The sequence below is a fragment of the Microcaecilia unicolor genome, chromosome 6 (assembly GCF_901765095.1).
Source record: "Microcaecilia unicolor chromosome 6, aMicUni1.1, whole genome shotgun sequence".
NCBI lineage: Eukaryota > Metazoa > Chordata > Amphibia > Gymnophiona > Siphonopidae > Microcaecilia > Microcaecilia unicolor.
Genome location: NC_044036.1, coordinates 98,165,595 through 98,177,978, shown reverse-complemented (window position 1 = coordinate 98,177,978; position 12,384 = coordinate 98,165,595). Strand labels below are relative to the sequence as shown.

The 12,384-nt window shown below is 46.4% G+C and overlaps 1 protein-coding gene across 1 annotated transcript in view; it reads left to right on the top strand.

Annotated features, from left to right (window-relative positions):
- The first annotated feature begins 250 nt into the window (after window positions 1-250).
- Window positions 251-12,384, top strand: part of FAM163A (family with sequence similarity 163 member A) — a 73,528-nt gene continuing 61,394 nt past the window's right edge. The window contains exon 1 of the mRNA XM_030206938.1: window positions 251-311. The gene's annotated coding sequence lies outside the window, so the exon portion shown is untranslated. The remainder of the gene's footprint in view (window positions 312-12,384) is intronic.

The window sequence follows — 12,384 nt, the reverse complement described above, 5'->3', positions numbered from 1 at the left end:
GCAGATTCATTTGACAGCGATGCTCTGCTGTTTTGCCATCATCCCAGTGTCCCTCCTCTCCTCAGGGTATCTGAAGACACTCGGGGAGGGGAATGAGTTATCAGCGTCCCTCTGCACATTGGAGAGAGTCATTGCCCGACAGAGCCCTTCTCTCTCTGTAATAAAGGAGCTTATCAGGAAAGCTGGAAAGGCGCCGGATCGCCGCCCACTTTCCAGTCCAGCCCTGTTTTGCCTTTTTGCCTCAGCAGCGCTCATCTGCTCCAGCCACTGCTCCAGCAGCATCCAAGGGAAGGAAATTGGCAAATTCCGGGGTAAGACCGGCTGTGTATTTCCTTGGCACGATCTTTGTCAACAGACAATCTTGCGTTCCTCTTTATGGGAAGGTGGCCGGGGTGAGACTTTTCAGGCCGACTTTAGGATGGAAAGCTCAGTTTTCCCTGCACGTTCCCTCTGGGTCACTGCTTAGCTTTTCTTGTATTTCCTCTGGCTGTTTTTCTCAAAGATGCTTGCTTTTGCCTTTTGCCTTCTGGCTTCCAAGCTTCTCTCATTTTGCCGTTTTTAATTCATTCAAATACCGTGGAAAAGATTTACCTGCTGTCTTTTTGCTGCAAATGGAGAGAAGACGTTGATGCTACCTGTTTTCGGTGGAAAAGGGAAAAAAAGATATCTGGTCTGTTCCTCCACGCAAGGAAATGTAATTTTAAAAAAATAATAATGAGTTCATTCCGTCCTGCCTCCATTTCTCGTTTATTTGCAAACCTTTACCTTTCTTAGGTTAACTACAGTATATCAGTGTAAGTTTTTCTTTTGCTGCTCTCTTTCCTGTCACATATCTGGAAACAAAGGTCCACAGAGAATTTATAGCTGGTAGCTTTTTAATAGACTAACTAGGTATACCTGTGACCTAGCTTTTGCCTGATCTACTCCCTTTGCGAGGTCACTGTAGAAAGAGCTAAAGATGACATGACATCGTCTAAATAAATTGCAGATTGAATTACAGCATCAGCGTTCAAAGCTGGAAAGAGCTGGAAAGTAGGGATGTGCAGAGGCAAAAAAACATTCGGTTCATTTGGCTTCTTTTTTTTCTGATTTTCAGGTATGTTTTTGGTTCGTTTCACAAATTCTTTTGAATAACTTTTTAAAAATGCTTATTGGGACTTTTTTTTCTTACACGTGCAGATCAATCGTACGCGCATTAATTTGTAGGCTAATGCATTTACAATCGATTTTTGTGTGCTCTGAAATTGTTAAGGTGCCCAAATGAGCCGAGTGTTAACGAATGCACATCTGTACTGGAAAGTGAAAGCCTGAGGGGTGATGTGTTTACAGAGGAGAAGAAAGTGCAAAGAGATAAACACAAAACGTTTAGTAAATCCAGCTCAATATCTGGTAATAAGTGAGAAAAACAATACCTCTGTGAAGTCCTTTTGGTTTGTTTTTGAAAGCGTTTGATCATCTTTAATTTCAAATGTCTTATATTCCTATTGGTTGTTTTGAAGTTCCCTTTGCTATCTTGGATCATAAGGTAATTAATGAAATAGCAGGGCCTGGGAAAATGTTTGTTTGCACACAGGCATTATCGATATGTGCCTGCAGAGGTTTTTTTTGTCTCTTATGGCTGACACACGTCCCACACGTCATCAGTATAGTATCCTTCTTCACACCTCCTGCATTAGTTCATATATAGTAAGAATGTGCACATGGCAAATATTTTTGGTTTGTTTTCAGTTCATTTGGCTTTTTCCCCAGTTTTTGGCTTTTTTTGTTTGTTTGTTTCACACAGTTTTAATGAAAAGTGTATGATGTGCATTAAAATGCTTTAACGTGCATTAAGTAAACACACATTAATTCATAGGTTAACATGCATTAAATTGATTTAGTGTGCAATGAATTTTTTAAGGTGCTCTAAGGAATGCATGTCCCTAATGTATACTAGATTAAGGGGTGTCGTTATCAAGCTGCGTTAGGGCTGTAAGTTAAGTTATTTGTCTCCGTTAATGTGACTTAAAGGGCCCTAACACAGCTGCACTTGTTACATAGTAATGAAGTGCAAAATATGCAAATACTTGTAAAGCAGCTCATTACTATGTAAACACCATAACATGACTTGTGGTATGCACTAGATTCATATTGTGGGTGGAAAATCATGGTAAAATATCCCAAATTCTGGGGTTATTTTGCAATGCTGGGAACATCGGGCCTCAAAGCTGCAGCCTGATGCTCCTAAGCCAGAGCCAGCTGTTCCCCATCCCATCACATTCCCAATCCCCAAGGACCTCACCCCCACCCCCAAAAGGTCCATATCATTAGATTCATTGTTGGTGTGCAGGTCATATGTCAGGAGTGATCCCCAGTGGCCCCCCTAGTGATAGTCTCAACATGACCTCAGTGGTGGTAGTAGCATAAGTCTACCACTAGGAGCGCCATTTCAAAGACAGCGCCAGCCAGGGCAGGAGTACCTAGGGATCATTCAAGCCTGATGACCTCTGGACCACCTATGGTAGGCCAGTTCAGGGGTGGGGGTCTTTGAACAGAAGTTTGAACAGGGTGGGCTGTGATTGGGAAGGATGGGGATGTGATTGGAGGGAGGCAGAATGGCACAGGTCCTTTAGGCTCCAGCCTGTGAGCATCGGGCCATAGCTTTTTTTTTTAACTGAAAATTTTATTTGTATATATTACAAAGTAACAATACAAGAATATACCATAGGACATTTCTAAAGAAAAGGAAATAAAGCAACAAAGAAAATATTAAGTGGAAAGTTCACATTAATGAGGAACAATCTATTTAAAAAAAAAAAAAAAAGGAAATATTTGTGGGTTTTGGTTTTTTTTTAAATAATTGGCTGGAGAAAGAGCAGAATTATCAGAACCCATTTTCCATCCCTTCTCAAAAAATACACTTTAGGGCCGCAGTTCTGAGACCCAGTGCTTCTGGGTTACTGGAATAATGCTGCATGTGAGGTGGCTCATTGGCAATGTTATTAATTTACCATGGGAGTCAGCAACCTGCGAGACTTTTATGCTGCAGATTGCTAACTCCCCCATAACTCTCTTCCCCTCTAAATAAGGGCACTACAGAACATAAATGTGGTTCTTATAAGCACAGTTGTGAAAAGCCAGCCAGTTATGATAGAGTCCCAATTATCTGACCTTTGTTTATCTGGCATTTCAGATTAGCCAACAGTTGGTAATCTGGGCTCTGCCCTCTCCCTCCCTCTTGAATATTGGGACACCACTACCATTTTTCCCTTTAAACTGAACAGGAAGTCTCCTGCGGTGGGGGGGGGGGGAGAGGAGGGGTGTTCAATTGTGTTTTCAATTGCTAGGGACAACTTAAGTTCTCTGGAGTCCTACAGAGCTTGCCTGCCCCACTATTGAAAATGTGATAGTGAAACAGCATCCCTCCCCCCTACTGGCAGGACTGTAGGTGGAAGACTCCCACTTAGTTTAGAGGAAACAGTGAGCACTGCCATACTCAGATTACCCTTCCACCCCTGAACAGTGGCAGTCTCGTATCATAGATTCCGTCCCCCCAAGTGCCTCCTCCCCCCTACCTATCCACCCATAGGCCCCTCTGGGCCTACCTTACAATCCCTGACAATCTAGTGGTGAAGTCGGGGCAGGAGCAATCCCCAGTCACTCCTGCCCATGCCAGTTCTATTTTCAAAATGGCTGCCAAACTCAATGGCTCCAAACTCAAAATGGCTGGTGTGACCTCTGGTGGCAGTCTCATGAGACTGCCGCTTGTAGTCATGGCAGCTATTCTGAAAAGGGAAGCCATTCTGAAAGTGAAGCCAACATGGGCAGGAACAACTGAGGATCATTCCTGCCCACTACCACTAGACCACCAGGGAATGTAAGGCAGGCCCAGTGGGGCCCACAGGTGGGAGACAGGAAGAACTTGGGGGGGGGGGGGGTGTTGTGACTTTTACTGTTCAGGGGGGAGGGAAAGAGGCATTGAGCATGACGGCGGTTCCCTGATGTGTTTGAATTACCTGACAATTTCGGTTATCCAACCACTTGTCAGTCTCATTTATGCCAGATAATCAGGACTCTACTGTATCTGAGTAAATAGGCTGAGTGAAAACTGCCCACCCTTTACACACAGCAATCCAGTTCACGTGTAATGTTTACCCAGGGGAAGAGAAAGCAGTCTTAGACATGGGGTTAGGACAGAGGAGACAACACATGCAGCTTGTTGTCTCCCCTATTCATGTTGTTTGTCATGGACAAAGTAGTCACAGAAAAATCAGCTGCAGACTGAATACTTTTTCTTCAGGCAGTTTTCAAATAGAAAGTGTTTTGGACATTGCAGCTACCCCATCATTTTTAAACTTGATCCATTCATGCTGAATGATTTTCTTATGTGGGTAACTGTGGGGTCCTCGTGTCTGGGCTCTGCTGTCCGACGGGATGTTGCATTTCTGCTCAAGCTTGCTTTTCATCAGGTCTTGCTTCAGATTACGTGGTTGCCAGAAAGCTAGAGCTAGAAGAGTAGGGACTATTTCATTCTGTGATTCATCCTCCAGAAGCATGTCTCAGATAAAGTGGTGTGGTCTCTGATAGAAATTAGCAGATTGCTCATTTCTTCCAGAGACAGACACCGTGACACTTCTCAGGTTAATACATTGCACAGACACTGTATAATTTTTTTAAGTTTGGTTCTTTAACAACTAAGAGGCAGGTCTGAATTTAGGCACAGGCAACATAGGTAACTGCCTAGGGTGCCAAATTTTAACCTCTTTTCTTATTCTCTATCACCAAATTGTCCTTTAAGATCTTCCCAGGGAAATCTTCTTTGTGCACCACCAGGTTTGAAGGGTGTAGACCAGGCTTGTCCAACCCATGACCTGCGGGCCAGAACTCAGCCTGCCAACCTCATTTGCTAGGCCCACAGAAGCTGTGGGTGAAGTCCTCTGATGGGATCTGCTTCTCTGCTGTGACTGGTCTAACCAGGAGCTTGAGCCACGTGGCACCAGAAGTTGAAGCTGTTTCCGAGGTATCAAGACTCACGACATTTAATACTACAAGACCAGTCTCAACATCCGGTGCAGCATGGCTCAACCTCATGCTGAAACCTGTCGCAGCAAAGAAGCAGGGATCCCATTGGAGGACTTCACCCAGAGCTTGTGTGGACCACTCTCAGCAAGGAAGCGGAAAACCCGAGGCAGGGAAGCAAGGACACATTGAAGCAATGAGGTAAGGGGAACAAGACAGAGTGAAGGCAGGAGGGTGTGCTTATAAGAGAGGGAGAACAGGTGAAGGATGGGGGGCATGGAGGAGAGAGAGAGAGAAAATCAGTCAGATACTGGGTAAAAGGCAAATGGAGAGACAGAAGTGTTCAAAATTTATGTACCACATGTGGGCAAAAAAAAGCTGGGCTGGGGGAGGGAAGAGTCAGAGGAACAGAAGAAAGAAGAAAGCATGAAGTTTCATTTTGAAACTGGCATTAACATTACTGAGATAGTGGGGAATGGTGGCATAGTCTCAGGGGGGGGCTGGGTGCTCCCCCCACTTTGGGTTCAGGCCCCCTCCAAACCTGTACTGCACCCATTAAATGGCTGGCCGGGGGGGCAAAGCTCTGCCAGCCAAAGAAATTCCCTGCTAAGCCCCTCCCCTCTTCCAGGCACTGCTGCAGTAACCCAAAAGTCAGTGGGGTGGCTCCAGCCACTGATGCTGGGACTCTTTACTCAAGAACTGAGCATTTTCAGGTAGTCCTAGGTTACTGCAAAAGCATCAGCAGGAGGGGAGTGGCTTGGAAAGGAATTTCTTTGGCTGGTGGGGCTTTGGCATTTCCACCAGCAAAGGTCATGGATTTGATAATACTGCCTATATGTGGGTACAACCAAAGCAGTTTACATATACTATTTGCAGGTACTTTTTCTGTCCCTTGTGGGCTCACAATCTAAGTTTGCACTTGGGGCAACAGAAGGTTAGTGACTTGCTCAGGGTCACAAGGAGCTACAGTGGGAATTGAACCCAATTCCCTAGGTTCTCAGTCCATTGCACTAACCATTAGGTTGCTCCTCCACTTCAAAGGTACTAATTTTAATGCATAGGGGGCGGGGGTGGAGGAAATATGTTGCCGCCCCCCCCCCAGTCCACCTCTGGGTCCTCCCAAAATCAGAGGACTGGCTATGCCTCTGGTGGCAAATCCATAGGCGCCCTGTATAAGAGACTTGGGGAGGTTAAACCCCTCTAGTCCCAGCGTTCCTGGCCTGCAGACCTGCTGCCTTTCCTCCCTTCTGTTGTACCTACCCTGGGTCCATGCTAACAAACAGTTCTCTGCAGCCCCTACTGATTCCTGTGCTAGTCCCATTTACATCAGAGGACCAGCACAGGAAGCAGTAATGGCATGCAGAAAGCTGTGGTCCCTTGATACTTCCTTGGTTGTTTATTTAGCACAGACCTGGTGGAAGTGCAACAGGAAGGAGGAAAATTGAGCTGTATGAAGGAGGTGGATAAGATGGGAGGGGAATCAGGGGAGAGAGAGAGAGGAATGGGGCAAGACTGGATGGGTGCAAAGGAAAGGAGAAACAGACTGCATGGGAGGAAAGAGAAACAGAAAAGAGAGAGAGAGAGAGGGCACTAGTGAATAGGAGGTGGGGGAGAGAAACAGGCAATGCTGAATGGGCTGGAGAGACAGCAGAGAGGGGAAATACTGTATAGGAAAAGAGAGAGAAAAAAAATTTGCCTCTCAATGCTGGATGCGAAGAGAGATAGGCAGGGTCAATGCTGAATGGTGCAGTGGAGGGAGGCGGAAAGACGGGCAGTGTTGTATGCTGGGGGGAAGACAGACAGACAATGCTAGATGTTGTGAGGGGGGAAGAAGAGGAGGAGTCAGAGGAGATAATGGATGGGGAGAGATAGAAAGGAGATACTGCAAGGGGGAGAGAGACAAAGGCAGTACATGATGGGGGAGAGAGAGAGAAGGAAATAGGTGAGGTAATAATGAATGATGCAGGAGGAGAGACAGGGGCAATGCTGCATGCCAGGGGCAGAGTGAGAGACAGACAGTGAGGGCCAACACAATTAGAAAAAATTAAATGATCAGACAGCAATGGTAGAAAAAATAATTTTATTTTTAATTTAGGATGAAGAAATGTGGTAGCTGTATTAATCTACTTTAAAAGATAATATATAAATAGAAATAGAAAAAATAGAAAATAAGGTGACAACTTTTTATAGGACTAAATAAACTTTTTGACTAGCTTTCAGAGATCAAAACCTCCTCCTTCAGGTCTGACCAGTATAGTGTTATAGAATGCTTGTCCTGACTTAAGAAAGGAGGCTTTGGCCTCCAAAAACTAGTTAAAAATATAATAAGTTAGTCCAATTAAAAGGTATCACCTTATTTTCCAGAGAATAATAAGGTGATACCTTATTATTCTCTGGAATAATGTGCATTCACACATACATATTTTGGCCCTCTGAGTATTACAATTTATGTGGCCCCTGATAGAAAAGGTTTGGACAAGCCTGGTGTAGACACTGTGCCTTTCATTAGCTCAGGCCTGTTCTCTGGAACTTGCTTTGTCTAGCACTTCGATCTGAAAATTACTACAGGTTCCAGGAGTGCAGTAAAAACTTGGCTCTTTACTCAAACTAACATGGCTGTGGTGAACCTATTGTTTCCACCTTGCTTTTATTACAGACTAGTAAAAAAGACCCGTTTCTGACACAAATGAAACAGGCACTAGCAAGGTTTTCCTCGGAGTGTGTATGTTTGAGAGAGTGTGTGTGAGAGTGACTGTGTGAGAGACAGAGAGTGAAGGTGAGAGGAGGAGCGGATGCAGAGCTGACAGCCAATGGCTGCCTGCGGTGCCCCGCTTCCTTTTTAAAAGCTTTTTTGTTGGGTTTTTTGTTTGTTTGTTTTTGTACCGGCCGTAGCTGACGTCGGACGGAGGGGGGAGTGGCGGCGACCTGTGGTGGAGGGTTGAGCAGTGGCTGCGGCGACCTTGGGGGGGGGTGGAGGTTAGTAGCGGTGGCAACATGGGTGGGTGTAGGGGTGAGGGGGCGGCGATTTGGGGGGGTGTGGCGAAGGGCGGATACTGCGGCTCTAACATTCCAATGGATCGTCATCTCTCTGTAAGCCGTTACTCAGTCCTTATCGGGGACGCATTTCAAATTGGATTCGTTGTAGCGCCAGTGAAGACAGAGAGTTCCACATTTTGAATCCTCTCCGGTGTCGCGGGCGGGCAGGTGTGAGTCGGGATTATCCTAGAAGGAGGAGAGGAAGCGTGCGAGAGGGCTGGCTGGGCGTTTTCATTCCTTCGCGTGTGGGCAGGTGTGAGTCGAGATTATCCTAGAGGGAGGAGGGGAAACTTGCGAGAGGGTTGGCTGGGCGTGTCATATAGGGTGAGCGATGCGATTCGGTGAGTGTCATTGCTCCGCCCTTGACATCATCACGTTGTGACACGAGGGCGGGGCAGACACTCATGGGCAAAAAAGCGATTTACACAACTACATCTTCCGGTTTCAGGCTGCCTTCTGGCTTCATTAGAACGTTAGAGGTGTGTTTTATATAGGTAGTTTCTGCCTTTGTCCTAGATTTGTCTATGTACCCTTTTGGCTGGGATTATAAACTGGTTTTTGTATGATGGGTAGTATAAATAAATAAACAACACACACAGAGCCTGATTCCACTTGCTTTAAGATCACGCTCTATTATCTGTGGGGCAGAAACTTTCCCTCTTCACCACTCTTCAGTCCTGCCTATAGATGCTAACGTCTTAAATCCGTCCCTGCTAAGAAGGATCCATGAGCTGCATCCAGTGGAGTGCTGGAGCCGACTTGCACCGGATAGCAAGATCCGATTGTTCTGTTTTGCAGAATTTAGCAAACCGGTTGTTCCCAAGCACACACAGGCTATGGCTGGCTGGCCAGCTGGTCCCCTTCCACCTCCCCTCCCCCCAATCCTCAGGGTGCCCTCCTCAAACCTATTTTAATGTGCCCTAGTGGTCAAGGCAGAAAAGAACCCCACTCTTTCCTGCCTGCTACCGCTGCTCTGCTCGCTGTCACAGCTTTTTCAAAATGGCTGCTGAGACTTCAAGTGGCGGCCTTAAGTCTCACAAGGTCACCGCTTGAAGTTTTGTCAGCCATTTTGAAAAAGCAGCGGCAGCGAGCAGAGCAAAGGCAGGAAGTAGTGGGGTTCTTTTCTTCCCCAAAGAGGCCACTAGACCACCAGGGCGTGTTAAGGTAGGTTCAGGGAGGGCACCTTGAGGCTTGGGGGAGCAGGGGTCAGGGCAGTGCAGGTGGGTGGATGGGGTCGCATGGGTGAAGGGATGGGGGGACTAAAAAAGGTGGATGGAGTGTGGGTGGAAGGAGTGGGACTGTAAAAAGGTAGATTATGGCGGTGGGTGCAGGGAGGGAAGGCTGTAAAAAAGGAAGATGGAGTGGAGGGAGGGAGATTGTCATCATAAAGCATGTGGGGACTTAGATCTCAATGTGTATACTTTGGAGGAGGGATGGGAGAGGGGAGATATGATAGAGATATTTGGATATGTATGCGGCTTAGATGCACAGGAGGCTGGTCTCCTTCGTTTGAGGGGAAGCTCTGGAGCGAGGGGACATGGGATGAAGGTGAAAGGGGACAGATTCAGAATTAACTTTAGGAAGTTTGCCAAGACCTGTCGTTTCTTTCTTTACAACATCCGTAAAATCCGCCCCTTTCTTTCCGAGCACTCTACCAAAACCCTCATCCACACCCTTGTCACCTCTCGTTTAGACTACTGCAATCTGCTTTTTGCTGGCCTCCCAACTTAGTCACCTCTCCCCTCTCCAGTCGGTTCAAAACTCTGCTGCCCGTCTCATCTTCCACCAGGGTCGCTTTACTCATACTACCCCTCTCCTCAAGACCCTTCACTGGCTCCCTATCCGTTTTCGCATCCTGTTCAAACTTCTTCTACTAACCTATAAATGTACTCACTCTGCTGCTCCCCAGTATCTCTCCACACTCGTCCTTCCCTACACCCCTTCCCGTGCACTCCGCTCCATGGATAAATCCTTCTTATCTGTTCCCTTCTCCACTACTGCCAACTCCAGACTTCGCGCCTTCTGTCTCGCTGCACCCTACACCTGGAATAAACTTCCTGAGCCCCTACGTCTTGCCCCATCCTTGGCCACCTTTAAATCTAGACTGAAAGCCCACCTCTTTAACATTGCTTTTGACTCGTAACCACTTGTAACCACTCGCCTCCACCTTCCCTCCTCTCTTCCTTCCCGTTCACATTAATTGATTTGATTTGCTTACTTTATTTATTTTTTTGTCTATTAGATTGTAAGCTCTTTGAGCAGGGACTGTGTTTCTTCTATGTTTGTGCAGCGCTGCGTACGCCTTGTAGCGCTATAGAAATGCTAAATAGTAGTAGTAGTAGTAGTAAAAAGAAAGGGGGCTATAAAAAAGGTGGATCATGATGGATGCAGGGAGGGGGCTATAAAAAAGGAAGATGGAGTGGAGAGATGAAGGGAGGGAAGGAGAAGGGGGCTGTAAAAAAGGTGAATCATGGTAGATGCAGAGAGGGGCTATAAAAAAGGTGGATGGAGTGGAGGGAGAGGGGGCTGTAAAAAAGGCAGATCTTGGTGGATGCAGGGGGCTGTAAAAAAGGTGGGTGGGTGGAGGGAGGGAGAGGGCTGTAGAAAAGGTAGATCATGCAGGGAGGGGGCAGTGCAAAAGGTGGATGGAGTGTGGGTGCAGGGAGGGGGCTGGCAAAAAGATTGGAGGGGACATGTACATGGAGGGGAGGGGGAAGGGAAAAGGGTGAAATGCAGCATATGGATAGAAGGGGATGGAGAGGAAAGGGGGATATGCTGCTCATGGATGTTTTCTTTTTTGGAAATGTACATCTTTTCTAATTTTGTATTTAGCAGAGTAAGAAAAAAAATGCATTTCTGTTACTTTTACCAGTATTTTCACTACTTATAGATTCTGGCTTTCTGGGGGGGGGGGGGGGGGTCTCCAGTTTTGTCTGTATGTTTTTTGTGGCCCCTTATTTTCTATCAGTTGAGGATCTGTCCATGTTCTGCATGTGTGACTGAGGTAAGGATTCTGCTGGCATGTAGTGTCTGTGTAGGAATATGTAACAGTCCAGTTTGTTCCAGTTTCTCTCGTATCTGCACCCTTCTCCTCCACTGCTAACTCCAGACTCCATTCCTTTTATCTTGCTGCACCATATGCCTGGAATAGACTTCCTGAGACGGTACATCAAGCTCCATCTCTGGCCGTCTTCAAATCTAAGCTAAAAGCCCACCTTTTTTATGCTGCTTTTAACTCCTAACCCTTATTCACTTGTTCAGAACCCTTATTTTATCATCCTCATTTTAATATTCCTTTATCTCTTGTTTGTCCTGTTTGTCCTAATTAGATTGTAAGCTCTGTCGAGCAGGGACTGTGTCTTCATGTTCAAGTGTACAGCGCTGCGTACGTCTAGTAGCGCTTTAGAAATGATAAGTAGTAGTAGTAGTAGAGGATATATTGGTATGTAGGGTGAGAAATAGTAAATCATATGACAGATGTAATATTAATACATTTATTGGGAAAAGAGTTAGCAGATTGAGATGCAACTCCATTTGTTATATCTTAGATGAATAGCAAACATAGGGCCCTGTTTACTAAGCCACGTTATAGGCGTGTTAGCATCTTTAATGCACGTTAAACATGTACACATGTTAACCGTGTAGGCACCTACAATATACCTATAGGCGCCTACATGATTAATGCGCATGTTAATTGTAGGTGCGTTAAAAATGCTAATGTGCCCTAGTAAACAGGGCCTGTAGGTTGGCTACAGATCATAGGCGCCTGGTATTGGAGGCTTGGGGAGGCTAAGCCTCCCCAGCCGAAGATCGGATCCTGATGACGATGATGACGCTCGTCCCAACTACCCACCCTCTTTCCCCCAAGATCTGTTTCCTTTTTTTTTCTTTTAAATTTACCTCCAGTCCGGCAGCACAGCGACAGACAGCGTCAGTGCAAGCACTCCCAGTAAAAGCGCTTCTCTTCGCTCAGTGCCCCGCCTTCTTCTGACATCATGACGTCATGACTTCAGAAGAAGGCGGGTCACTGAGCGAAGAGAAGCGCTTTCAGTGGGAGCGCTTTAATTGACGCTGCGCTGCCAGACTCTGAGGTAAATTTGAAAGAAAAAAAAAGTAAAGGGATCTTGGAGGGAGAAGAGGGTGGGCAGTTGGGGCAGGGGAGAGAGTGAGATGAATGGGATGGCAGGGCTCAGGGAAAGAGGGGAATTGCTGAATATGGGTGAATGGAGGGGGGCAGGGGAGAGAGGAGCATGGATGGGATGGCAGGGCTCAGGGAAAGAGGGGAATTGCTGAATATGGGTGAATGGAGGGGGGCAGGGGAGAGAGGATCATGGATGGGAGGGCAGGGCC